Here is a 27,261-nt window from a genome sequence, read left to right as displayed (position 1 = left end):
AGATAGTAAACACAGCTCTTGAGTTTTACAATGTTCCTGAATTCCACCCCACACAGAGAAAACGGCCAGCTCTGAATTCGAATTTTATGCTGGCACTCACACGGCTACATGCCGGGGCTCACTCTTGTCTCCTTTGCACTGCTGGTCTGCTTGTTTGTTCCTTTCTCAGAGCATCCTGTTCTTGTTAGATGAACTTCATTCTTTTCATATCTCACTTAGGATACTAACTAGGTGTTTATGTCGTTTATTTGATTTTCAATTTTCTCTTGTATTCTCTTCATTATCTTCTTTTTTGGGGGTTGGTTTATTGTTTCATCCTGTTTTTGTGCTACTCATTTTATTCTGAGGTCTGATTAACTTTGCTTGTCTGCTTATAATTAAGGATGGGAGAAGGACTTGATTTGTTTCTAGGTTGCTAGGTGGGTTTTCTCTGCTATTGTATGTATATGTCTGTTTTCCTACTTTTTCATAAACAGATTGACTGGGGAATTTGTAGATATGAGCAGGGCTCAACAATTGGCAGGTCTCACTTCAGAAAGCAAAGGACGAGTTGGCGAAGTGGGTACCAGATATGATGCTGGGAGGGCCTCCAAATACAAGAATGGAGAGATCTTTACCCAGGGGCGCTGACATCCACTGAGCAGACCTCAGTCTTTAGGCTGGCCCTGCTTTTGTTTTGCCTGTGTGGGTAAAGAACTGGGCTACCTTCCTAGGGATGGTGGAGAGGAGAGGGGAGGGAAGCATGAAGAAACAATTGGTGCAGTCGTTGACTAAGTAGAATTTTGTGCTGACTGAGCTTGGAGCATTTCTGGCTTCTGGGGGCAGGTTCTCTGTTGCAGTAGCTCCTGGGTTGTCTGGGATGAGCTTCCTCTCTGTTTTGTCTGTCAGTAGGGTTCCAAACTCTCTTCATATTCCACAAATTTGTTGAAATAGCTTGTCTGCTGGTGATTCTCTTCACATTTGTGGATTTATTCCTTTACATTCTATTGGAGTCTCAGTAGGCAATAGAAATAAATACTTTGCTCATTCTTCCATCTTGAGCAGGAAATTTCTGAGTCCTGATTTCAAATTCCAAGAGAGAGAATCTGATTGGTCCACCTCAGATGACGTCTTCACTCCTGTCCCAATAATCGGGATGGAAAGAGCTCATGGCTGCTAAAGGCAGCCATATGATGGGAGCAATTCTCATTGTGAGCTGGAAAGACTCACCTAAGACACTCGTTACACCAATAGTTTTACGATTTGAATTTTTGTTGTCATGTCTGTGAGCTGTCTCTTTTTTCCTGCCTTATCCCAATAGAGCCTATTCCCGTGTAACTCCCTCACTGCATCCTTAAGCAAGACTAGATCTAGTGGTGAGCTGGTAAATGTTTAACAACTGGATCTTTTGGGGGTAAACTCCTGATTTGCAGCATTTCCTGGTTTCTGTGGTGCAAATACTGCCACCATGGCTCATTTCAAGCTATCTTTATGACATCACTGAACACAAGTTGGGAAGAAATGTACAAAATTGACTCTTGCACGTGTGTGCAAGCCACTTCCTCCAGGATACCATTGACTAGGTTGGAACCTATTGTACAGTCCTAGCCAAAGCATGGCCACCAACAAAGTTGGTTGAATCCATTAAGATTCTTTGGTTACAAGGAACAGAACCCAAATACAGTTAGATGAAGCAAAAAGAGAAACTTATTGAAAAGAATCTGGGATAAAACATGGACTCCAAGGAAGAGGTGGATGTCCAAGACTTGGGAAGCACCAACAGTGCTTTGGCGACCTCAGAAGCAGCATTTTCTGGACCTTCTCTCAGAGTTCTGTCATTTTGTGACTTGACTTCCACTCCCAGTTTCTGATGCTAGTTGAAATTCCTGGGGAGAATGTGATTGCCCTCAAGTTAGGTGTCCTCAACTGGTGCAATGTGGCTCTAATACGAGTTCAATGACATTTAACAAAAACATAACTTCTAGAAAGCGGGACTTGCTGCATAATTTGTAGGATTCAGTGCAAAATGAAAATGTAGGTCCCCTTATTCAAAAATTATTGAGAATTTCAAGATGGTACAGCAAAGTATTAAACCACATGTAGGGCCCTGAGTGACCACACAAGTCCCATGCCCCCAAAGCGGGTCCTGGCGGGGGGCTCACTCCTGTGGTGAAACTGTGACTTCTAGCTCAGGTCTTCAATTGTTCACCTGGGGATGTTGAAAGGCAAGCCTTGGGAGAGGCCATGTGACGAGGGACTGATGCTTTCCAACTACACAAATGAGATTGGAAGCGGATAACCCCCCTGCCCCCAGCCTTGCTCCATCCCAGCGAGCCTTCAGATGACACTGCAGACCTGCCGGGACTTTCAGCTTCATGAGACACCTTGAAGCACGGCTGCCTAGCTAACCCATGCCTGGATTTCTGACACACAGAAACTATGTGACAATAAATGTCTGTCGTTGTAAGCCACCAAGTTTGTGAGGATACTTTTTAACCCTGCAAAAGATAACTAATATATTGTTATACGTTACTTCTGACATTTTGAGATGTATTGTAATTTACACATAGGCAGTTGAGTGAGTTTATGGATTACATCGTCTAGTTTTAACTAAATTCATTCTCACGAAAAATGGGCACGTGGTTTTAAAAGAGTCCTGCACAGAAACTGGAGATTGAAGCTAATGCTGATGATACAGACAAATTGACCCAAGAAAAATGCTCTTCATAAAGTATATTTTAAGGAAAAAAATACTAATCAGATCTGTCAAGATGGTGACCAAAAATGTCAACATTTTTGAAATACGGATTTACTCCACTTGAAATGTTAGCTAATAATGGTAGTACATCTATAAAAATTGTAAATAAGCCAATATTCATATATTTGCGCATTCTCAAAAATACTTCACTGGTCGGTTGCATGATCAATAAGGATTGGTGACTGCTGCATCTGTGCTGGAATGGGGGTAGTGGAGACTGCCCAGGCTCCTGTTCTGAGGCCAGCTGATTGCCACGCCACCATTGCAAGGGAGGGCAGTGGTCAGGTGGCCAGGCACACACGGCTGTTTGAAGTGAGAGACCACTTAAAATGGCCAGGAGACTTACAGCATTTCGCAATGATGGGGACTAGACTCCCCACCATCACCTAGGATGGAAACTCATTACTCTTATTTGGATATTAAAAGGCAGAGGAATTCCAGAAGACTGGAAATATTTGGGAACATTCAAATTATATGTACAATTTTTAAAAAGTTTTGTTGTGATATATAATGTTTATTCAGAAAAAATTTTAAATATGTGTGAACAGTCTAACAAATGAAAATAAACTTATTATAACCACCACCTGGGTCAACAATTAGAATATTGCCAGCAGTCTAGAAGCTTCTAGCTAGCCTCCTTCCCCAGTCCTACCCCTCTCCTTCTAACCTAGAAGAAATTGCCCATCTGATTTTTACGATAATTCTTTTTTGGGTTTACTTGATAGTTTTACCTCTTTGGTATGTCTCCATAAACAATATGGTTTGATTTCACCAGTTTTTAAATTTCATGTTAATGGAAATCATATTGCGTGTATTCTTTTGTCTTTTATCTTTTGTTCGACACTGTTTGAGAACCATTTGTGCTGTAAATAGCTGCATCTATTTTTATTGACATGTGGTTCTCCTTTGTATGAATATCCCAATTTATTTCTCCATTCTTTGTAGAAGAACGTTTGGCTTGTTTCCAGTTTTGAATGTTCCAATGTAACATTCTGGTACATATATCCTGGTGGACATACACATGAGTTTCTCTAGGACGCGCTTAGTAGGAGATACTTAATTATAAGCTGTATACATTTTCAACTGCAGAGGATAATGCCAAATTGTTTCCTAAGCAGTTACACCAATTTATACCTCCCCCCAGAAGTGTATGACACTTCTCATTATTACGCATCTTTGCCCTTACTTGGTATTATCAAACTTTTTAATTCTTGCCAATCTGGTTGGTGTGTAGTGTCATCTCTTTGTGGTTTTAATTTGCATTTCCCTCATTACTAATAAAATGCTTTTACACATATTTATTAGTCATTCAGACTTCTTCGGTATTTTGTTGGGTCGTGCCCATTTTTCTATTAGATTGAGTTTGTCTTATTGATATGGAGTAGTTTTTAAAATATATTCTCAATTTATTGGCAATTATATCTTACAAATATTGCAACACATAACATTTATATCTTCCTCCACTACAGTATGACCTTTTATTATTTTTTGATATCCTTTGACGAACACAAGTTCTACATTTTAATGTAGTCAGACTTACACATTTTGCATTTTTAAATCTTGTTTAAGGAGATATTGCATGTATTTCCTATATGAAGATGTTCTATATTATCATCTAAAAGCTTGTAGTTTTACCTTTCACATTTAGATCTTTAATGTACCTGGAATTCACCATGGAAAAGGCATTCCTTCCCTCACTGATCTGCCATGCCTCTCTGTAACCTGTCAAGTGTCCACACACATTCAGGTCCTTTTCCTGTTCTCTCTAGTCTGCCCCATTGGTCTATTCGGCTATCTCCGTGCTGATACCACACGGTCTCTACTATAACTTAGAGTAAATCTGGTGTCTGGTGGAGCAAGTCCTCAGTCTTCATTGTTTTTCTTCAAGAGAGTCAGATACCCTTTGTACTTACGTCTGAATTTTAGAGTCAACTTGTCAAATTCCACAAAAACTTGCAGGGATTTTGACTAGGATTAAAATTACATGGAATCCACAAATCAATTTGGGAAAATTATTATCTTTTCAATGTTAGGTCTTCCCATCCATGAAAATGGTATATTTCTCAATTTATTTAGGTTTTCTTTAACATCTCTCAATACAGTTTTAAAACCTTGGAAATTTAAATTTTCCATAAAGATCTTAAATACCTTTATAAATATTTATATTAATTGCTTCATATTTTTTATATGTTTTGTTGCTGATTTATAGGACTACAACTGAGTTTTGTATATTGCTATTGTATCCAGCTACCTTGGTAAAGACCCTTATTAATTTTAATTTATCTGTAGGCTATTTTGGATTTCCTATGAACTCAGTCTTATCCTCTTTTGTTTTCCTTGCCTTAGTGCACTGTCCAGGGCCTCCAGTATCATATTCAATATTATAATTTTTATGCATGTGTCTTATACCTTTGTGATACTGTAAGCTCAGCAAGGAATGGATCACTGCACAAAAAGGGTGTTCAATAAGCGTGAGTCGAATGAGTAATTGAATAAATGAGCTATTCCATCATCCACATGGCTAATCACAGCAGAAATCATAGGGTGGCAGAGAGGCAGGGGATGAGTTGAAAAACTAGGTGAGAAATCAAAATCAGAACCAACAAGACAGAGTACACTCCTGGAGACCAAGACGAAGGTGCAAGGTACATAGATTAGCCTAGTAGAGGGACCTAAGCTGGGTATAGAAAGAGGCAGAATAGCTAATTTGTTTATGCCTCCGGCACAGTGCTAGGCACTTTTAAATTCATAATTCTCCTCGCCAAACAAATTCTTTCTTTTTTTTTTTAGGAGTATGTTATGATGCTTCTATTGCTCTTATCACAAAGACCAAATCTTATATGACCTGGCCCCTGCCCACCTCTCCAGCCCTGGTCTTAAGACACTCTTACCCACCTTGTTGTGTTCTAGTCTCCCTGGCTTCTTTTTAGTTTCCAGAAAACTCCAAGCTTCCTCTCCTGTCAGTGCTCTGCATAGCTATTCCTTCAGCCTGGAGTGCTCTTTCTGCCATCCCTCCTCCCGGCTGGCCTCCCCTCCTCATCTGTCAGGTCTCTGCTCAGATGTCCCTTTCACAGGGAAGTCTGCCCTTACCTTCACCGTGTGGCTCAGCTCCCCACGGAGTCTACTCTCAAAGCACCTGCACTTTTCCTTCAAAGCTCTTACCAAAATAGCATTTTAGTTCTTGTGTTATTTCTTGATTAACATCTCACAGCTAGACTACAAATCTCGACACGGTGGTGACTGTGTTGAGCTCGTTCATGGCAGGGTCCCCAACACCGGGGCAGCATCCAGCACACACACAGCAGGTCATAGTCACTCCCTGAACCACTATTGGCTTCGCTTCATGTCACCACCTCTGGGTCTTCCCATTTCTGCCAGGTGCTCCCAGATGCTCCCTTCTTGCTCCCAGAGCCCTGTGTCCTTAATTCTATTTTGCTACTTAACCATGCTCAGCTCAGTTTGCCTCCACTTCTAGACTGTAGTCTTCTCAAATTCACCCTTATGCTCTCAGCACCTGCACAGATGCAGGGCACACAGTAGGCTTTAGTATATGTTAGCTTGAGTAAAATCAAAGAATAATAAATAACGAATAGGAGCCAGCCCAGTGGCACAGCAGCTAAGTTCGTATGTTCTGCTTTGGTGGCCCGGGTTTCACTGGTTGGGATCCTGGGTGCAGACCTACACACCACTCGTCAAGCCATGCTGTGGCAGGCATCCCACGTAAAATACAGGAAGATGGGCACAGATATTAGCTCAGGGCCAGTCTTCCTCAGCAAAAAGAGGAGGATTGGCAGCAGATGTTAGCTCAGGGCTGATCTTCCTCAAAATAAAGAAAGAATGAATGAATGAATTGTACATGTGTATACAAGAGGCGCTTGAGAGTTTCTCACCACAGACAGTCTCTTAAATGAAGCTAACTAACTGCGGGATCTTTATGATAATTTGGTAATTAATCTCCCTTTGAGAGGATTCAAGATAGAAACAGCTTACCCTGAATTACAGTCAGTAGTGAACACTTGCAGGGAGGGTCTGGTGTAGCGTGTGCTTGTGTGGATGTGTGTGTAATATAATATACATCTATTTTTTTCTTTCCAAAAAAATTTACAAAAATAAAGAAAATGTCAAAGCCTTTTAAAGGGCGCGATCACGCTGAGTAATACAACCCTTCCTTGATTTTTACGTTATTTCAGTATGAGATGTTTTTAAGGCTCTTGCTAAAAATAAAAGACATTTCAGAGTTTCTCAGTAAATGAAGACTGCAGACTTTTCAGTTTTGTTGTTTCCCCTAAAATTAATATAATTAATTAAAATCCAATGTTAGTCTGATTTACAATCTGTGAGTTGATGAGTCACAGAATCTTATGCTAATAGGGTAATTCAGCTTTCTGAGCTTTTAACAAAAAACTGCGTCCTGGCCAAGGGCCGGGCAGAACAAGGGTGACAGAGAGACCAGAGGGGAAGACTTTTCTAACCTGGCCCTACATGAGTTGCATTGTGTTTGGACTAGGAGAGTCTGAGGATAATTTGGAAAGACAATGGCTTTCATCAAGTGTAAGAAATTAGTTTAACTGAATTTCAGTGTCATTACAGGAGCAGCTGGTGAAGGCTAATAATGTCTGTTCAGTGCGGCTTCTCAGGAGCCGCTTCCCCACTCTGTTCCCTGGGAAGGCTCGAGTTTCAAGCCTTACATCACTGATATCCACCCTTACAGTCTGGTCTTGGCCTGGGGTCAGTGGTAGGAGCACAGAGATTATTTCCCACTCCTGGTGTTTACCTCCACTCGCTCCTCCCCCTTATTTGAAAAGAGATCGCCAGGTGCCAGTATCGCCTTGACGTTACTCTGAAAAGCACGAATTCCTCCGGGGTCCATTCTGATGGGATCTCTATCTACATGGCACCTGACCTAGCATCCAGGGTTCTTAGCTGCTCCTCCTGGTCCGGATAGTGGATTCCATGTGAAGAAAAAAATGGTTGACTTCAAGAACTGGAAAGTTCTTAAATGTCATCTACGTGGGCCTCACTGTTCACTTCGTAGATTGAGAATGTAGCCTTGAAGAGGGAGGTATTCAGACCGCCTGTCCAGGGTGTATTCCACCACCCCACATGACATAGCCACACCTCAAAAATGCCAGGCTTGTTCCTTATATATAGGATTAAAAATTGCCCCCCCATCCCAGTCAGTCCGCGTGCCTGCGAGGATTCCCTCGAATTGCTCAGCTGTGCACTACTGTTCGGGCCTGAATTGATTTAACCCTGCCATGATTTCCTTCACTTGGGTCAAAGTTTTGCCATTCTCAAAATATCAATCCTTCTGAAATGGGTAAGACTTCATTTACACCCCCGCATAAAGGAATTTATAAAATTATTTATAGGGGAGGAGATTTCCATAGATAGAAGGGAGGAAAGAGCTCAGGAACCTGGAAAACTGGGGTGGTTTGAGGAAGGTGAGTAGAGGGGGAAAGATGGGCAAGGACTCCAGGTAAACCGGCGGTCAGCCCGCCATCCTGCTGCGCAGCTCAGAATAGGTCACCTGGGAGCACAAGGGTGCCTGTGAAGCATGGCTTCTGGGGGTCACCTGGCTCTGGCCCTGAACGAGGGCTCCAGCCGGGCTGGGATTTCCTTTCTCCTGGGCCACCTTCCCGGAGTGACCGTGTAGCAGAAAGGCTGCACCAGGCTTCCAGGTTTCTCCCTCAGAGACTCTCCAGAATCACCTGCCTCAGGTGAAAGGGGCCCAAAGAGGCTACTGAGTTCCCACTTCTCAAAGCCTGGTCCTCCAACCAGCAGTTTCCTGGCACTTGTCACACTGCCAGACACCTGCAGGCGGAAGCTGACATGACCCAGGGCAGGGCTCTGAGATGGAACAGGAGCTGCCCTGCAGAGAACATTCTGCAAGGCCATCACCCGGTGGGCCCCTTCTTCACTGTCATCCCACCTTACCTGTGTGCTTGTCCTTCTTCATTTGGAGGCCGGGCCACTCTGCCCATCCCCTCCCTGCTGCCTGGGCCCTTTCCTGGGGTCAGGCCTGACCCCCTCCCAGCAGTGCACACGCGTCACATGCTCGGGCCTGGTGTGTGGCCTGGGCCTGCTGCCGCTGCAGGAACCCCTGCGCCCTGGCCCTCCTTCAAAGAGCCCCCCTGCTCTGGCAGCTCTCCTCTCCAGATCCTAACTCCCACCTGCTGAGAAGTCCTCGGATCATGCCACTTTTAGTATTATTCCTGGATAGATTGACGCCTATCAGGTTGTTCACCTTAGGCCCCAAGTCAGCGTGTATTCTCCAGAGATCTGAAGATGTGTTTGCAGGAAACAAAGGACTGATCTCAGAGGACTAGAACCAAGGCTGTCGTCCTGAGCCAAGGCTGCCAGGCTCGTTCTGGAAGGTTTGTTGCTTACAACCTGGAGTTCAGAGCAGATGAAATTCACAATTCCCTCTGTGGGGCCTTGACCATCCTTTCTCTCTGCCGTGAGTTGCATATTGCAGGGGCTTTCTCAAATTATTGTCAGGAGTGGGAGGGGAAGGGGGGCCCCAAAATGTATGCAAACGTTAATGAAATCTGTGGGGAGAAACGCCATCTTAAACACTAACACACACCGGTGCCTTAGCTCCCCAAAGGGAGGGTGTGAGGTGCTCGTCCCATCTCTGTTCTGCCGCTGTTCCTAGCACCCGCCAGTCAGTGAGGAGTGCAGGCCAGAGGAGTGGTAGAAAAGGCTGTGGTCTTTAATCCCGGAGGGCGGCTTAGCTGTAAGGCAGATCTTACTGAAATCCTGGTTCGCCTAGCCGAATCCCCGGCTGGAAGAGCTTGCAGCCTCTGTCGGACAGCACCACTCACGCCTGCCTCCGCACCCACCTTCTCTTTTCTAGGCTATAATTTTTATAGAAAACTGTCTTGCTTTGTAAAGACATTTTGTTCACCCCCTGCTAAACCTACTGCGACTCACATTCCTTCAACGAGCAGCATACAAGGAAACAGATGGCGGGGGAGAGGGGCCGAATGGGGCGTGGGGCGGGGACGGAGTTACGGGCTGCAGCGCAGCAGCGGGGCCCCTCGGGGTCAGCTGGGAGCTTCGGCTGGTCAATGAACTTAAAGTTCAGCCCTCAAAGGGCAGCAGGCGGCCAGGCTCCTGCACAGAGCTAAACAGGAGGAGCCTTTAGGACCAGACCAGAAAGAGTTCTGTTCTCCGAACGTGGACTTGAAGCTCAGCCCATGTGAGGCTCTTCGCTCAGGTGTCTCGGCCGAGGTGTCTTGGCCAGGTGGTGGATTTCTCCTGTTGTCCTGTTACTTGGCTTGAAGCGGAAGATGACCCGTGTCACCTGGCGCCCTGATAACAGAGAGCAAATTCCAGCAAAAAGTGCCCATGTCTAGGCTGGCCATCCCTGTGCCCAGCAGGCAGCTCCCTGCCATCTGGCTACCTCAGAGAGATCGCAGCCGCTCTGCTCCTCGCCCACCTGGCTTCAGCTGCCTCCCAACCCCAGTGACAGGGATAGCGTGGCCAACACTGGGCATAAACCGGGCTCTGATTTACCTGCTCTCCTGCTTCGGGGACCCGGGGACCAGGTCCCCTATGCTGTTGTGCCCTAGTTTTCCACAGAATTGATGGCTCATCCCTTGGGGTAAGCAATCTTTCAACCTTATTTGCAAATATTGAAAAACCTGAAGCTTGAATGCAGGTGTGGTGCTCAGAGCACTCGCGTTTGTCAGGGGCCTTCAGTGGAGGTTTCCTAAAGCACCACATGTAGAAAATACTTACTGGATGGATGGGGGTGTCAGGGGAAGCATGTGCACCATGTGGACGTCTCAATGGCCTCTTATTCTAATGAAATGTTAGCAAGAGGAGGTCCAGGAAAGATCGTGTTGAGGACCCAGGCAGCAGATGATCTGTCATAATAGTGTCATGTTTATTCAATGGGGGTTTTAAATATGGCCAGGGAATAGCTTGTGATAGTCCTAAAATCTGAGCACTTTTTTTATTGGTTTATTTACACATTGGTTTATTTCAAGAGTGGATTACAAGAATATATGTGGTAGAATCTAAAACTATAGACGGATCCACGGAAGTCAGAGACGGCACATTTAGAACGGGAGGGAAACCCCGCAGGGAGATGCGTGGCTGGCAGGCTGCTCGGATGACAAGGCGGTGGCCCGGTGGGTTCTGACCCCTCCTCGCTGGCATTGGTGGCACTCATCAACATCTCTGTGAGCCCGGTCCGGCTCCTCATGAGGCAAGACACAGCCTGGCTTCAAGAAGCTGTGGGTGGGGGCCAACAGAAGGGATTTCTCCAAATGGAGTCCTGGCACAAATTATTGGGGCAAAGCAGGCTGGGATCAGGAAGGTGACTAGTCTGAGGTCAGAGGCTAGGCACTCATGGGAGTCCGGGCAGTGCCTGATCTTCCACCTGCTGGCTGTGCCAAGCTCCCCCCTGCCCCGCCTGTCCTGTGGCAGCCCCCCTGCTCCCGGGTCCAGGTCTGGCTCCACAGTCCCTCCCTCACTGAGGACCCGCCCAGGCCTACACAGGGCAGCACCCTAAACCGCTCCTGAGCAGCCTGCCCTCGTCTGTAAAAGCTTGGCATCAGAGCACACCTCTCGGCGAAGCAACTCCTGTTTTAATGTTTAACAGCAACTTGCCAAGTACACGCATGGATTTGTTCATCTGATGAGTTAACTTGAAATCTGTCCCACAGCAGAGGTTCGGGGTCCGATGAGGGGGAGAAGCCTGAGCCAGAGCTCTCCACAGGGAGGCTTTTGGGGTCTCCAGAAGCAGTCCTGATGCCCGGAATCTCAGTGAAGGGGTACTGAAAATCGCAGTAGGGAAAACGGACAGAAAACCGCCCGGCCTCAGGACTTTGCTAAGGCTGCTGTGCTGCTGGCTGAGCTGTTGTCTAGGTCACAGAAGCAAATTTAACACTATTCCATTTTGCATTCATGCATTTGCTTTTCCCAAGTAGAATACTCTGGATTTTGTTTTGGCCCATCCCTAGGCAATTTCAGAAAGAAAGACGAATTGTATTTCAGCACTCCAGCCTCAGCTTGGATCTCTTCTGGTGGGTCCCAGCCCATAAGCACCCAAGGCCTTGTCCCGCCCATCGGATATTCAATCTCTTCCTGTCATAGGCCTTGACCGGGTCTGTTATCTCTCTTTATCTCAATGGTAATCAATTAAGTTAGCTAAACGTGACCGCCAATCTTTATTGACAAAAATGATAGAATAGAATTTAAGAAAATACTTATTTCTAGATGCAATTCTATACTTTTCTGGCTAATATTTGATTAAGGACTGAATTTAATGCTAGACTCTTTTTTAGTATCATATTACTCAGGATTTTTCTTTCTGAGTCGAAATCCTGATGGAGAACAAGTCCAGCACCAGCTCTGTTCCAGAGTTTGTCCTTCAAGGCCTCTTGGCATTGGGCTCGAGTTGGGAGCCTTCGTCTGTTCTTGGGTCCCGCTCCAGCGTACCAGGGGCCAGGAACACAGGCTTTGCCGGCAGAAAGAGCTGATCTTGAATTCTGGCACAACCACTCAGTTATTGTCTTGACTTCCTCATTTGCAAAAGGAGGTTCATGACACCTACTACACGGGCGTTTTGTGAGGATGAAATAAAATAATAAACATGCAAAGCTTGGCAGGGAGCCCAGCACACAGGATTTGAGGTGGTCACCCCCGTCACCAACCTCACATTCTCCTCTGCATTTTCATAATCATCACAAACTCTTATAACTCATTCAAGAACAAGCCGCCCAGGGCCGGCCCCATCGCTGAGTGCTTAAGTTCATGTGCTCCGCTTGAGTGGCCTGGGGTTCGCCAGTTCAGATCCTGAGCACAGACCTACACACCACTCATCAAGCCATGCTGCGGTGGCGTCCTACACAGAAGAACTAGAAGGACTTACAGCTAGGATATACAACTATGGACTTGGATTTCAGGGAGGGAAAAAAAAAGAGGAAGATTGGCAAGAGATGTTAGCTCAGGGCCAATTTTCCTCACCAAAAAAAAGAAAGAAAAGCTCATATCTTAAAAAAAAAAAAAAAAAAGAACAAGCCATCCTTTTCCTTTAAATTTCTGATCACCAGTGGTCCCATGGAAAGGCGACTGGATTTGGGTCTATCCTTGCTGTGAGTCCTGGTTCTGCCATCTTGGACAATTTGCTTGGTCCCTCCAAGCCCCATCACCTCACTGTAAATTGAGGATGACAGCCATTTCCTCATGGGGCTTCTGGGAGCATTAATTCAATGGTGTGTACAATGCATCTAGGTTTACTAAAGATTGGTTAGCACCAACTCTTCATCATTTCTTCTTTCTCTGTGAGAAAATAACAGAAGAAATCACATCCAAATGAGATGCCACACATCTACCTGAAAACCTTGTAATGGCATAGGCACAATGTTTAGTCTTATTTCAACATTCTATTCTCTTTGGGTTCTGCTAGTTCACAATAGGTATTAATCACTTAAACATACGAGCCAATTTGTACTCATCTGTTAATCAGTTAATGGCTCTTCCATAAGTATTTGCATAATGTGTTTAGCCAGAAAAAAATGCCCAGTCTCCTGAAGGCTCGGAGGAAGTGCCTCCGTGGTGAGGCTGCCCTGCCAGGTGACAGGGGCCACCTGTAGGGGCCTCTGCTCCCTGCCTTCCCCAATGGCAGCCCAGCCTGCCTGTGCTGGGCCCAGGTCTGCTTGACTTGTCAAGACCCCCGTTTGTGTGCACACGTCTGCTGAGCCGCCTGCCCTGTGTCAGCTGGGTTTCTCGCCACGCCCAGAGGCACAGCACCATACTCTCCCTGGCTACAGTTAATGCACAGCTGAATTTGTGTCCTGTTAGTGGACTGGGACTGGATGAAGAGACAGCAAGGAGTGGGGAAACTTATGTCTTCCAAACCTGGACACTTCTGTCTGTGAAAAATGGAAACCTGGACAGTGTGACACTGGGACAACTGGCGTAAGCCAAGATAGATGGTCACTCTAGCAAGGTGTCTATGCTCCTGGTAGAACAACTCCGAGAATCAAGGCTAAATGCCTAAATGCCATCGCATATTATAGCCAAAAGCTTGGTGCAAATACCTCTTCAGGACCCAGGGTGCCTGTGTGGCACCGTTTTGATTGTATAGACGTGTCACTATCAGCACCTGGGTGGCAGCTCAGCTTTGGTCAGTCACTGGGGAAGGGGTGCTAATCCTTTCAATGATGGATGTTGGCTCAGCTCATTATATGATCATCTCATTTCTAGACAAGTGTTCTGGAAACAAGCCACATTGTGTTTTGAAGGAAGAGAGGTGAATGGAATCTAAAAGAAGGTAGGTCAAAAACTAACAGAGAGGCCAGGAAATGACAGACGGGAAATGTAGGTGAACCTCTGAGAGGTTAAGTGATCCTGCTTATATTAAAACAAACCTCAAGGGACTGGCCTGGTGGTGTAGTGGTTAAGTTTGTGCACTCCATTTCAGCGGCCAGGGGTTTGCAGGTTCAAATCCTAGGCGCGCACCTAGCACTGCTCCTCAAGCCATATTGTGGTGGCAGCCCACATAAAATAGAGGAAGATTGGCACAGATGTTAGCTCAGGGCCAATCTTCCTCACACACACACACACAAAAAGCATAAACTTCAGATTAGTGCTGGAGCTTGGATGCTTGGCTCCAGCGTGCATTTGGAAAACCATCAGTCAGAGCAGCCACTGCACTTAACACATGTCTGTGCTGGATGATGTCGACATGAGGTGACTCAGCAAATGCTATAAGACAGGTTTGGAGTGGAAAAGCCAAGGACTTCTGCTGCCAGTCAGATCCTGAGAGGTTAATCCAGAGCTTCAGATAGTCCTTAGATTTGGTGCTGTTGTTGTTGCCGGGGCCGCAGGGAAGGTGCTCAAGGACCTGGTATGGTCTCCAGTTATTTCCAGCACACTGGCTTGGGAAGCAAGCTTTGGGTTCCAAGGATGGACGCCTCTGTGGCTAGCCATCTGGGTAACGTTCATCGCACTAGTGTGGGATGCAGACAGGGAACATACTTAGAGGCAGAATCAATAATCTGGCAAAGAGGAGGAAGTTCACAGCTTCACAAATGAACTCCTTAGCATTAATTAATTTATTCATTAATTCAACAAGAATTTGGTAAGGGCATATGATATGACAAGCAATGTGGGAGGCGTGGTTGGAAGATGGAGGGGAGGGAATATATTATTATAAAGATGTATAAAGATAGGCCCCCTTCCTCTCTTTATGAACCCTGTATTGGTGGAGCGAGACAGCCATACAGACGTATAATTAGAACACAACCTTAATACGCACTGTTTCTGTAGGTGCGTACAAAGTACTACAAGACGACAGGGGAATATGAAATTATCTCAGGAATTCTTTTAAGGTTTCACAGAGGAAATAGTATTAGGGCTGCATCTTGAAGGGTGACTGGGCATTTCTAAAGCAATGGGAAAAGGAGAAAAGGACACATTTTAAAGTCAGACAGACCTACATTCTAGCCCTGGATCCAATTGTGTAGATTTGGGTCAATTATTTAGCCTTAGTGGGCCTCTGTTTCTCTACCTGCAAAACGGAAATAATGATGCCTACCTTGCAGAACTGTATAAGAATTAGCGATAATCTATGTTAAATGTTTGGCAAGGGAATAGGCACAAAATAAGTAGTAGCATTATTAAATTTACCAGCTGGGGCTGTGAAGAAGGGCATTTCAGATAAAGGGTATACCATGTGTGAAAACAGAGACGTGTGAAAAGAAAGAGTATGTTTTGGTGACAAAAAGTAGTTTACCGCATTGGGAAAGTAGGGCTTGAGAGGGGGAAATAAGAGATGAGGCTGCACAGGTTGACTGGGGCAGTTTGTAATGGGCTAGTATTGTCTTTGGGGAAGAGAAGGCCAGCATCATTCAGGCTTCCTCATAATTGCTCTGCCCAAGGGCTCTCTGCAGTCTGCTTTCACAGGTGGCTTCAGCCCAGTCTTCCTCATTCTTCCTCCTCCTCTCCTCTCTCTGCCCATCATACGCTGAGAGCCACCACACCATCTCCATGGTTCCTACCCTCAGCTTAGCCGTTAGTCACTTCTACCATTTCTCCTGCAGGTGCTTTCTGTTCTAAGAATTCCCAATAACAAAAACGCAAATATGCAAACAAAAAAATGACAGAGAGATCTTGATGATACCAAGGATTCATTGCTCTCCAGACTTCAGTTTCTTCAAGAGTTAATTGGAAATAATAATAGCACTAACTTCATAGGAGTAAATGAGATAATTATATGAAGCACATAGTAAGGGTTCAAACATATTAGCTGTTATTATTATTATTAGCTTTATAAAATAATTTACCATTCAATATATTTGAACACATAACTCATCTACCACTTTCCAGGCAGATACATTCTGCACGGAAGACAGCACAAGCATATGGGAGCGGTGTAATTTAATCATCACCTAATTAGCCAAACTATTTAAAATAAACTTCACAGTGATGATGAAAACATTCTCACTTCTAAATGTAAATGCCGGAAGCTGCGTCTTCCCGTAATTCTCCCCCTCGGAAAACCGTGAGCTGAGTGACTCTTGGCTCAGTGCTGAAGCTTCCTCTCCGTTACATTCAGACCCCACTGACTGTAGTCATTTCCTTTCTTTGTCATTAGATGAGGTGAGGACTGCTTCTGCCATCTTTCCTCATGCTCTTGACATTTCCCCTAGTGGTGATTGTTCTTTGTGTGGATTGGTGTGCTTGAGATAGTAATAATAAGAGCTAATATTCATTACATGACACTATGAGATTAATACCGTCAGCATCTCTGTTCACTGAAGCCAGAGCTCTGAGCAGTTAAGTAAGCTGCCCGATGTGTCTCAGCTGGCGGATCGTGCAGCCAACATCTGCTCTCAGGTAGTCTGCGTCCCACTTCCCTGAGAGTTAGAAAATCCAAAGGTAGTAGAAACCTTGACGTTAAAAAGAGGTAGCTGCTGTGAGCTAAGTTAGTTCTTACCTTTTGTTTCCTAATTAACCCAAAGTTCCTCTTACAGGGTCTTAAAAAACCCTATTTTCATATCGTCCAATAGTAAAATGATGGGCACTCAAGGCAGGTAAATGCATGTTCAATAAAAGATTTTTCTAAACAGCTGACTGATAGAAATCTGTTATGATAAAAATGCCAGAGGAGCTTAAAACTGGGAATAAAAGAAACCACAGTCTTTGAAGATGAATCAAAAAGTAAAAATGCTGTATATGCTGAGAAAGCTTGACAACTGAGACCAAAGCTCAGGAAGTTCAGTGGGAAAGTTCTAGAGAGGATTCAAGCATTTGGTAGGTGACTGGACTACATGATTTTTAAAGACCTTCCTAACGCTAGAGAAGCCATAATTCAATTGGTAATATAAGTTTTTACATTCCCAGTTTCAATGCTTTTAGTTTCATGGAACAACTCACAGCATATCAGTACAGTTTTGTGCTTCCATCTGCTTCCCGAACATTTCCACATCCAAATTCCACTGGGCTTCAATCTCTATGCATCCTAAACCCAACACATTGGCTCCACTGCCCTCTTCTTTCTACGTGCCTGATCTCAGTTAATCATCTCACCATCGCCAGTCTCTTCAACCTGATGCTCAGAGTCCTCCTCAACTCCTCCTACCTCCTCAGGCTCCACATTCAACTGGTCAACAAATCCCACCAACATCTAAAACATCTTCCCCAGCCTCTCATTTATAATCCCACTGCTGCCCTATCGGCACAAGTAATCATACTACAATGTTTATTATGGACTAAAGATACAAAGATGAGAGTCATAGTCCTTCCCCCCAGAGAGCTCACAGCCTGGTAGAGGAGGCAGGCACATAAACAGGTGACTCAAGATACTGTGGCAACAGATGTGATGGAAGTCAATGACACAATAGATCAAGATGTATAAAGCATCTTGTAACTTCTCACCTACACACAAAAGTCCCCTGGCCCACATCCCTTCTCTCTTGTACCCCCATCCAGTCCAGCCTCACACTGCCATCATAACAAGCTTCCTCCTGCTGTGTCACTTAGTGCACAGAAGCTTTAGGTGGCTGACTCTTATCTATGAGAAGGTCAGTGTTACGGGCAGATTTCTGAGTCACAGCAGATACAATTTGTGGTTGAAGTGACCAGAGCTCATGAGCTTGTTCAGAGAAGCTATCCAGAATAAGAAAAGGAACATATGAGAATGGAACCCTAGGAAAACAACTGCACTATAAGATTGGCAGAAAAGCTAGTAAGAGACTCAAAAGGAGTATTCACAGGGGTGGGATGGAAACCAGAAAGAAGAAGACAGGGATGATAGTGTAACGAGAAGTTGAAAACAGTCAATAGCATTGAATGCCGCTAAAAGTTTAAGCAAGAAGAAAACTGAAGAGAGGCTGTTGATTGCCCATTGATTTGTGAAAGCTAAATATTTCGGTTGACTGGCAGGATCAGAAATAGGGCTTCATCGGTTCGAGGTTTGAATGGAGGTGCAGGACAGACAGCAGGCAATGTGCCACCTCCTTTTCAAAAGGCTGGGGGAGAAAGGGATGTATTTCAAACATTCTGTCTTGTATCCAATTTATTGGGTTTACGTGCTGAGAGCAGAGACTGTCTTCTTTCTCTTTATGTCCTCACCCACCCTTCCCATAGGAATCAGCAGGGGTTTCAATCCATGTTTGTTTATTTAGGACAATAGTAATTTTTCTGTCATTAGTTTTTCTAAAATATTTGAGAGTGCTTGGAAATAGTTTCTTCCATCAATGATTTCAAACATTGTTCATCAGGGTTTCTTTGTTCTATTAATTAGCCCTCTCAACGAAGAGACAGACAGCCCTGGTTGTCTAGTGGTTAAGATTCAGCGCTCTCATGGCGGCGGCCCAGGTTCGTTTCCTGGTCAGGGAACCAGATCAGCCGTGTGCGTCAGCTGTCCTACTGTGGGGCTGCATGTTGCTGTGATGCTGAAAACTATGCCATCGGTATCTTAAATTCTAGCAGGGTCACCCATGGAGGACAGGTTTCAGAGGAGCTTCCAGACTAAGACAGAGAAGAAGGACCTGGCCACCCACTTCTGAAGAAATTGGCCCTGAAAACCCTGTGGCCAGTAGCGGGGCCCCATCTGACAGTGCGCCGGAAGCTGGGGCAGGGCTCCGCTCTACTGTGCACAGGGCGCTGGGGGTCGGGACCCACTTGAGGGCATGAACAACAAATGAAGAAACAGCTAGCTGAGTAGACAAAGATAAACTTTCACAGATCACATTTGAGTTATCACAAATTCTGAATTTATAATATTCCAAATTAAGACATTTTTTAATTTTGGCAGTCCATGAACTTCCCATGTCGGTCAACAAGAAAATAGGATTTACATGACTACCACCACCACAGAACAATTTATCAAAAAATTTCGATGGAATCTCCTATTATATAAAGCACAGTTTTCCCAGTGTGCCATATCAGGTCACATATTGGAACTAACCTTAGGTTTGATCTTATTCATGGGGTGAAGAGTGCCTGATACTAAATGCTCTCTTTTTAAAAGCTGCCTTAGCACACGGGGACAGCGCTCATGATTCTTCTGGATGCACAGATCCCAAGCCGCCCCATTGGCTCTGTGCATAAGACCGTTTATAACAATAGCAGTGATGTGATTGCATGTGTGTTTTCCACACAAAGGAAATAGATCATTTCCTGTGAAAACATCAGAAGCTCCGTCCCTGCCACCCTGAGAGGAATTCTCCGGCAGTTTTCCCTCAGGTCAGCCCCAGGATATTCTGGAAGACTATTTAGTTATAATCCTGGCACGGGCTCCTCCGTCTATGAAGTCTTCACCAAATCCAAGTGGGTGGAAAGGCATGGGTTTTCTGTAGCTGGCCTGAACCTTGCCAGTTTCCCCCAACACCTCCTAAGCCTTTCCAAAACGGAGGGCTCTCCCCCGTCCTGCCCAGAGCCGAGGTCCATCAAGCCTTATCTGCTCTGCTGAGACCTGGCATCCCACGGCTCAGACGCTGCTGCCCCCAGTCCGGCTTCCTCTGCCAGCCATTCAGCAGCAGCCTCAATACTCAGAGCTTCTGAACATGGGCCCTGGGCACTGGAGCGTCTGCGCCTCTCTGGGGCATAGGGGAGGCAGAGCGAAAACACTCAATGCAACACTGGATCAGCAAGTCCCAGAGAGAAAGCAGTGGAGCTGAAAGAGCGGACACCGTCCTGAGAGTGGATGGGGGAACAAGTGGGAACTCCAACCACAGCGCCCTCTACCTTCTCCGGGCTTCAGTGCAGGTCATACAGCACCTCTGCGCGTCCCTACAGCATCTTCGAATACCTCAGCCCAGAGCTTCAGCTTCCACAGAAAGACATCGTACATGTTTCCTTTATGTTACAAATTCTGCCTTGAGGTTCTGAAAAATGAGTTAGCCCCTCACCAAGGAACACCTCAGCACACACACTTGCAAGCACTAAGAGTTGTAATCAAGCCACACTCCTTCCTTCACCAAATAGTCTTGGGACTATGTGATCCATGCTTGGCCTCTTTAGGGGGTGTGGGATTGTTAATTGCCATGTGAAAAGGTAATTACTTGAATGCATTCTAAACCTGAAGAGGCTTGATCTCGCTTCTCTCAGCCAAAGAGGCACTTAGTCATTTCTTCTCTTCTCCATCAAAACAGGCCCTGCGTCCAAGACACTGCCCAGCTCGGACCCTGTCATTCCCTCTCAGTCTATCATAACCTTCCAACACAAGCTTGTTAGTTTAAAATAGCCTTGTAAATAGCACTCACCAACTCACACAGAGCAAATAATGATTTATACCTGAAAAAAGGGAAAACTGTCAGCGATTGGCTTGTCCTGGAGGAAAGAATGATGTATTTACATGCTATTGTTTTAGTAATCTTTACTTTAAAATGTAAATTTTTATCATTTTTTAATTACATGAATGAAATCTGACCATTAAGGAAAATTTACAAAATATAGCTAAACAAAAGCAAGAAGGAAAGAAAGGAAGGAAGGAAGGAAGGAAGGAAAGAAGGGAGGGAGGGAGGGAGGAAGGAAGAAAAGAAAGAAGGGAGGAAGAAAGAAAATGAACTATAATCCCACAGTGGAGATGTAACTTCTGTTGACATTTTGGTTTGTTTTCTTCCAGATCATTCTTTCTTTATTTCTCTAGTTCATCCTCAAAATGAGATCATAATGCTCACAATCCATATTTGTGAGGCCATCTTAGAGGGGGAAATCTGTGTCAAGAAATAACTATGAGCATATTGGACAGTTTTAGCCAGTGAAACCCAACAAGCCTTGTGGAGTGTCGGGTCATGCTTGCTAGGTTCAAACCACAATAGCTTCATTGGGTTCTCAGCCACATTTTAATTCCATGTAATAGCTCTCAACACTGGGCGGGAGCAGAGAACTGGGGAGCCAACAGGACTTACTATAAGTCAACATGTTTGTTGATCCTGGACCAGCAGCTGAGCCAGAGGGCAGGAGCGCCTTGCAGGGCAGGCAGACAAAGAGCGGGGAGGTGGAGCTGGCCCACAGAGCGGCAGGCACTGTGCTTGCTCTCTTCGCTGCAGGAGAGACCCTGGGGTTCTTCCCGTCCGCAGAAAGCCCAGTGCTCAGCGTCCCTGTGCTCTGCACGGCTTTGGGTGTGTCAGAAGAGAGGCCTCTCCCTCCCCAAGAGTTGTTTCTTTGGCATTTAACCAAAGACATTAGGGCTCCTTTCAGAAACACGTGATCAGGGCCCCAGAATTTTAGCACACACTGTGGAGAAAGTTTAGCTAAAACAACAACAACAAAGCAGCCTCTTTACAGGGCGAAGACGTGAGTGTGGTGTTTCTAGGGAGGGGACATTGACCCCGTTCCCATTCTAGAGTCTGGACACTGACCCCATTGAATATGGACAAAGAAGCTCATCACAGAAGCCCAGCAAGCCCAGCCATTCACAAGCATGAAAGAGGTCCTCATGCCTCTGCATTCTGGCCAGGAACCAAAGGCCCCATCAGCTTTGACACAATCAGGCCTGTTAATATGGAGAGGCCTCAGGGTTGCAGCACATTCCTCTGGACAGCCAACTTGCCTTAAATTATCTGCCAAAGTGTATCCAAGTGATGTTTGCACCAGCGTTGGAAAATATCAACACTTTAGAGGAAAAAAGAGGGGCCAATGGAACTCCCATTTCCTGAGCTCTTACTACCTACAGGGCATCCCTGTTTCCTCATTTAAACCTCACAGTAGCCCGGGAGGCTCAGTATTACTGCTCTCATTTCAGAGATGACAAAGCTGAGGTATAGATTGCTTAAGGGATTTGCCCAGCGTCCCACAAGAAAGTGACAGAGCTGGCACAGGAAGTCCTGGGCACTGGCTCCAGAACACATGTTCTTAATCTCTACTCTGAGGACTGATCCCAATCCCCTTACAATGCTCTTTCTGCTCTCCCATTGATTCTTTTCTCCTTTTCATAAAAAAGAATGATGGGGGGCTGGCCTGGTGGTGTAGTGGTTAAGTTCGTGCACTCCACTTTGGGAGCCCAGGGTTCATGGGTTTGGATCCCGGGTGAGGACCTACACACCACTCATCAAGCCATGCTGTGGTGGCATCCCACATACAAAACAGAGGAAAACCGGCACAGGGTGTTAGCTCAGGGCCAATCTTCCTTACCAAAAAAAAAGAAAAAAAGAAGATGGATTTCTATAGGTGATTATAGTGAATATTAAGCTTAGTTTTTCATAGACTCACACTTCATGCAGACAAGAACCAGACGCAGGTTAGAGATGATCTCTCATATCCCTCTGCTGTGCTTAATTAACAAGGAAGCACATTGCATGAGGCCTATTCGATGCATTCAACATTTAATAATTATCTAACACTTAGCCAGTACTCCAAAAGACAGCCACAGACAGAGAGCTAAGAACGAAAGTCCAAGAAGAGACAGTGAGGAGTAAAGAAGCCATTGAGAGTAGAGGTTTGAGAAGATGAGGTTTGCTGTCCTGTGCCCACAGCACTGCCAACCAATGCTGTTTCGCTTCAAATATGAGAGCCGCATTCCCTGGGCGGGGAGCGGACCGCTGAGCGCGCTGGGGAGACCTGTCCACAGGACATGGATGCTGCTTGCGGCTTTTCGGGGGGGACCGGTGGCCCTGGGCCATCTGTGCTCTCCATGTAACCCACCAGGTTTGCCGGTGACAGCTGAGGGCCAGGACTGCAGCCTTCAGCACTCTGGAAAAAAACAGCTGTTGCGGTTCCTTCTCCTCCAGCCTGGTCTCCACTGGCCAGCGGGACATTATGGTCTTTGTTATTCACGCAGCAGTTGGAATCTCTGTCCATTTAAGGAAGGAAGCCGCAGGGTAATCCAGCCCTGGCCGTGCCACTGACGAGTGACTCACTCCATTCTGCCACGTGAACTGTGGATGAACCCGGCCGGTGGTGGCTCAGGCCCTTCCTCACACGTGGTCTCCAGCCCGCACTCAGCTAAACTTAATGGATTCCTGAGGGATGTGGGGGGGGGGGTTATATATTATGTGAAATTAAGCTCTGTTCACCAGAAACCATGTTTTCTGTTGTTTTGATAACATTAGAGAATAGGAAGGAAAAAAGTTCAATTCTGAGAAAGGAGCAAGAGCTCAGCCATATTGGTTTATTCCAAAGGGAATTCAAGCCAGTGCTGGCCCGGGAGTCTGGAGGGCCGGTTTCACCCCATGGGCCACCGGGACCGAGGAAGGCCAATAGAGCCCAGCCCTCTGAGAGAGCAAGCCCCGGATTCAGCCCCCACTCTGCTGCTCAAGCCGATGAGGTCTCCCACCCTCAGTCTCTTCATCTGTAGAATGGCCCACCCTGTTCCACAGAGCTGGCCTGAGAGCGAGGAAAGCAAAGCGTTCAGCACAGTGCTGGGGCGCACTGCAAACAGCAATAAAGATGGGTACACACGTACATATGTGTACACGTGTATACATGTGCACATAGGCACGTATGTGTGTATGCATCATATACAATGCATCCATCAACCCATATAGACATATGTGCACATATACAGTGTATCTATTTATATATATACACATATACACACACATATATATCATATATATATTCTGATTTGGACCACGAGGTTCAGGGACCCTAGGCAGGGTTGGCAGAGGGGACACGGTGCAGGGGAAGCTGCTGTTGGCAGAGAAGGGCTGTGACACTGAGTGCCGGCGCCTACCTGGGCAGTGAAAAGACCCCCAATTTGCAACTGCGATGGTAGCTAATATTTATCAGGTGGCCCAGAATTAGAGAAGCGTTGTCCTTTCGTGTTGTTTTTGCTGTTTCTAAAATCAGAAACCAGAGGCTACAGCTTTTGCCAAGATTCTTTAAGAGGAGACCCCATGGGGAGCCAGTCGCTAAAGTGCCACAAGTAACAACCTCAAGGGGCAGCCACGTCTTCTGGCCAGCGGGAGGGAGAAGAGGCTCCAAGGGCATCTTGGAGCCCGGGTGAGGGGGTGCCGATGTGCCCAGGGTCCAGTGGTGAGCTGAGGACAGTCGCCTGCTCTCCTGAGCCTTCCTGTCACTGACCTTGGCAGCTATGTTCCAGGCCCTCAGGAGGGAAGCAACTCTAGTCTGAGCACACGAAGGAAGGGGGAGTGAGGTCTTTTTCTAGCAAATGACCCTGTGCCAACTGTGCCACCAGCACTCTCGTCCCACAAGCCAGGAAACAACGAAGTTGTCTGTGTGGCTATCCTTAGTGACTTCTTCATTGTTTCCACTTTTTTTCTGTTCTTATCTTGGCCTCCCATTTAGAGAGAAGGCTGCAGAAGCACAATGCCTGGTAAAAGGGACTAGACGAGCCAACAGGAGTTCTCGTGGCACCTCTGCTCTACTTCAGAAGGAACTTCAGACCCTTAATTCCAGTGAACCTCAGTTTCCTCATCTGAACACGGCGAGGACCCAGCAAGGACCCAGCGAGGCCACGTGTGGTTGGGGGTGAGAAGTCAGTTGACGTTGCACACAGACACCTCTTTCAGGGACGTGCCCACCACAGGGGCTCTGGCACAGTGGCTCATACTTCTGCCACTAACACAGGAGAAACATTAAAACACACAAAACCTGTATGCCATGGATGGAATTGTGTCTCCCCAAAATTCACATATTGAAGCCTCAACCCCCAGTGTGAGGGTATTTGGAGGTGAGGCCTTTGGGAGGTGATTAGGGTTTGACTAGGTCACAAGGGTAGAGCTCTTACAATGGGATTAGTGTCCTTATAAGAAGAGACACCAGAGAGCGTGCCCTCTTTTTCTTGCCCTGCCACGTGAGGACGCAGGGAGAAGGCAGCTGTCTGCAACCCAGGAGGAGTATCCTCACTAGAACCCAACCATGTTGGCACCTTGATCGAGGACTTCCAGCCTCCAGAACTGTGAGAAAATAAACTTCCGTTGTTGAAGGCCCCCAGTCTGTGGTACTGTGTGATGGCAGCCCAAGCCGACCAAGACACTGCACCTCTCAGGCCTCTGCCAATCAGGCTAAGGATGCTGGAACAGTGGGCCAGGGTCCATCACGGCCCTCCTGGGAGAGGAATTCCCGGGCTTTAGGCCTTGACACCAGTGGGTGAGGGGATCTAGTTATCATGGGGTGAGTGCTGAAATTCTCAAAAAGTTTTCAAAATCAATTTCGTTTCACTTTAGTTTTAAAATTTGGATGATTCCAAAAAGATGTAGAGTATAAATGTGGGATGGATGTTGGTAGAAAGAATGCACAAGAACACATGTTACTTCGTGTGAAGGTGTATGCCTCACAGCACTTTTAGGAGCACGTGGGCAGGTGCAGGTGGGAGAGAAGTGGGGGGAGCAGCATCGAATGTCATAGCGCCACGAACTCAGGAAACAATGGCACTGGGCACACTGAGGCACCAATGAATTCACACTTCCCCTCCTCCACACCAGTTAATAGATATCTCACAGTGAAGATGCTAATCTCCTTCTGGTCAATAGTGCTTAGCAAATAATCAAAATAAAATACACTACTCATCACAAAAAAAAAGAAAGATTTGGAACTATGTGCGGTGATGGATGTTAACTAGATTTATCATGGTGATCATTTCACAATACGTACAAATATCTAATCATTGTGGTCTACACCTGAAACTAATATGTTCTATCTAAATCAATCGATCGATCGATCAAAGCCCCATTTCATGTCCGTGAACTTTTTTCCCCTTCTTTGCTTTCTAATCACAGAGTCTGGGGCAATGAAGGAGGGTCAGAAGTCAGCTGCCATCTCTTCCTAGTCCTGTGTCAGGGCCGTGGCATCAGAAACTTCTCCTGCCCCACCCCACCCAGGGGAGGCATTGACCTTAACCTTGATGGAGAAGCCCTCGGCAGGGCTGGGTGGGGAGGCGCCAGTGTGGCTGGACTGAACCAAGGCGCACATCCCAGGAGACCATGTGGCTATTGATTCCACGCGCCAATTGTCTGGAGGGAGAGTGACAGCTTCCCGGAGACACGCAAGTGCTGTGAGTGGTATCTATTGGGCCACCCTGATCTGTTAGGGACTACAGTGTGTGCCTTTGTGATCTGAGGCTGAACATGCACACGTGGGGAGGAGCTGGGGCACCAAATCTCACTGGCCTCAGGGGCTGGGAGGAAGAAGAATGCACTATAATAAGTGCTGTCTCTCTGCCTGTCCTACATCGGGTAATTTGCTGTGTTGAGATTCTTTGTCAGATTAAAGAGAGGCCAGAGGGAGCCTGTGAGGAAGCAGGTGCACTATAGAAAACAATGAAATGCTCTCTCACCTGCATCACTGTACTTGCTGGGCAGAGCAAGAAGACACTGCCGAAAAGGAGAAAGAGGAAGCCCTCATTTCTTAACTTGTTTGTCTCCCATTGTCAAGAGTGTGTACATTATCAGGGGCATTTCCTAGCAAAATGGGAATTCTGGAAGAACTCTATTCCACTTAATAGACAGAGTGAAATATGCGTGACAAATCCCGCTTTGAGGAAAAAGGCCTGCGGCTCCATCTCAAGTCCAGAACTTTCCCCCTGAGCTGCCCACACAGACCTTGTGCCCACCCTGCTGTGTTGGGTGTAAAGAGCAAGAACAAGCCGCGGATGGGGGCATAGGGATCGGGGAATCGCAGAATTAAAGACAGCTCAAATTTGCAGTGCCTCTGTCCACCTGTAGAATCCTCCCACAGGGAGGGGTGGCCCTGGCTGACACAGCTGCTGCTTCTGCCATCCCTCCTTGGCCCACCACCGCCTCAAGGGCCCTGCCGGGCCGGCTCTGGCTGTTCCGGAGCTGGGAGTGGTTCTCTGTAGGCCACTCACCCTGGTCTGCCTGGCCTGGGAGACTAGTATGATTATTTGACTAGCCCCTCTAAAGGTCAAACTCCTTGAGAGTGGGGAATATATCTTAAGCATTGTTGAGCCCCCCGGAGTTCTGAGCTCAGTGCCTTGTAAATGGTTGACATTCGAAACATCCAATTGAGGAGGAACAGGAGTATGTCACACACATAGCCTCGGAGCTGCTTTCTGGCCCATCTCTCACAAAACCACTGAGTGATGGAGTAAAACAGGTTACTGAGTCACAAAGGAGAGTGGAGTCCTCTAACTA

At 46.3% G+C, this 27,261-nt stretch overlaps 1 long non-coding RNA gene across 1 annotated transcript; it reads left to right on the top strand.

The window, feature by feature from the left end:
- Nucleotides 1-9,997: 9,997 nt before the first annotated feature.
- On the top strand, nucleotides 9,998-25,102 carry LOC138921511 (uncharacterized). Its single transcript, XR_011434154.1, has 2 exons — nucleotides 9,998-10,346; nucleotides 24,455-25,102. It is a non-coding gene; the product is annotated as an uncharacterized lncRNA (long non-coding RNA).
- Nucleotides 25,103-27,261: the final 2,159 nt, after the last annotated feature.

The sequence above is a fragment of the Equus caballus genome, chromosome 30 (genome assembly GCF_041296265.1).
Source record: "Equus caballus isolate H_3958 breed thoroughbred chromosome 30, TB-T2T, whole genome shotgun sequence".
In the NCBI taxonomy this organism is placed as follows: Eukaryota; Metazoa; Chordata; class Mammalia; order Perissodactyla; family Equidae; genus Equus; species Equus caballus.
The sequence above is the reverse complement of the archived record's forward strand: the minus strand, read 5'-3'. Positions and strand labels throughout refer to the sequence as shown.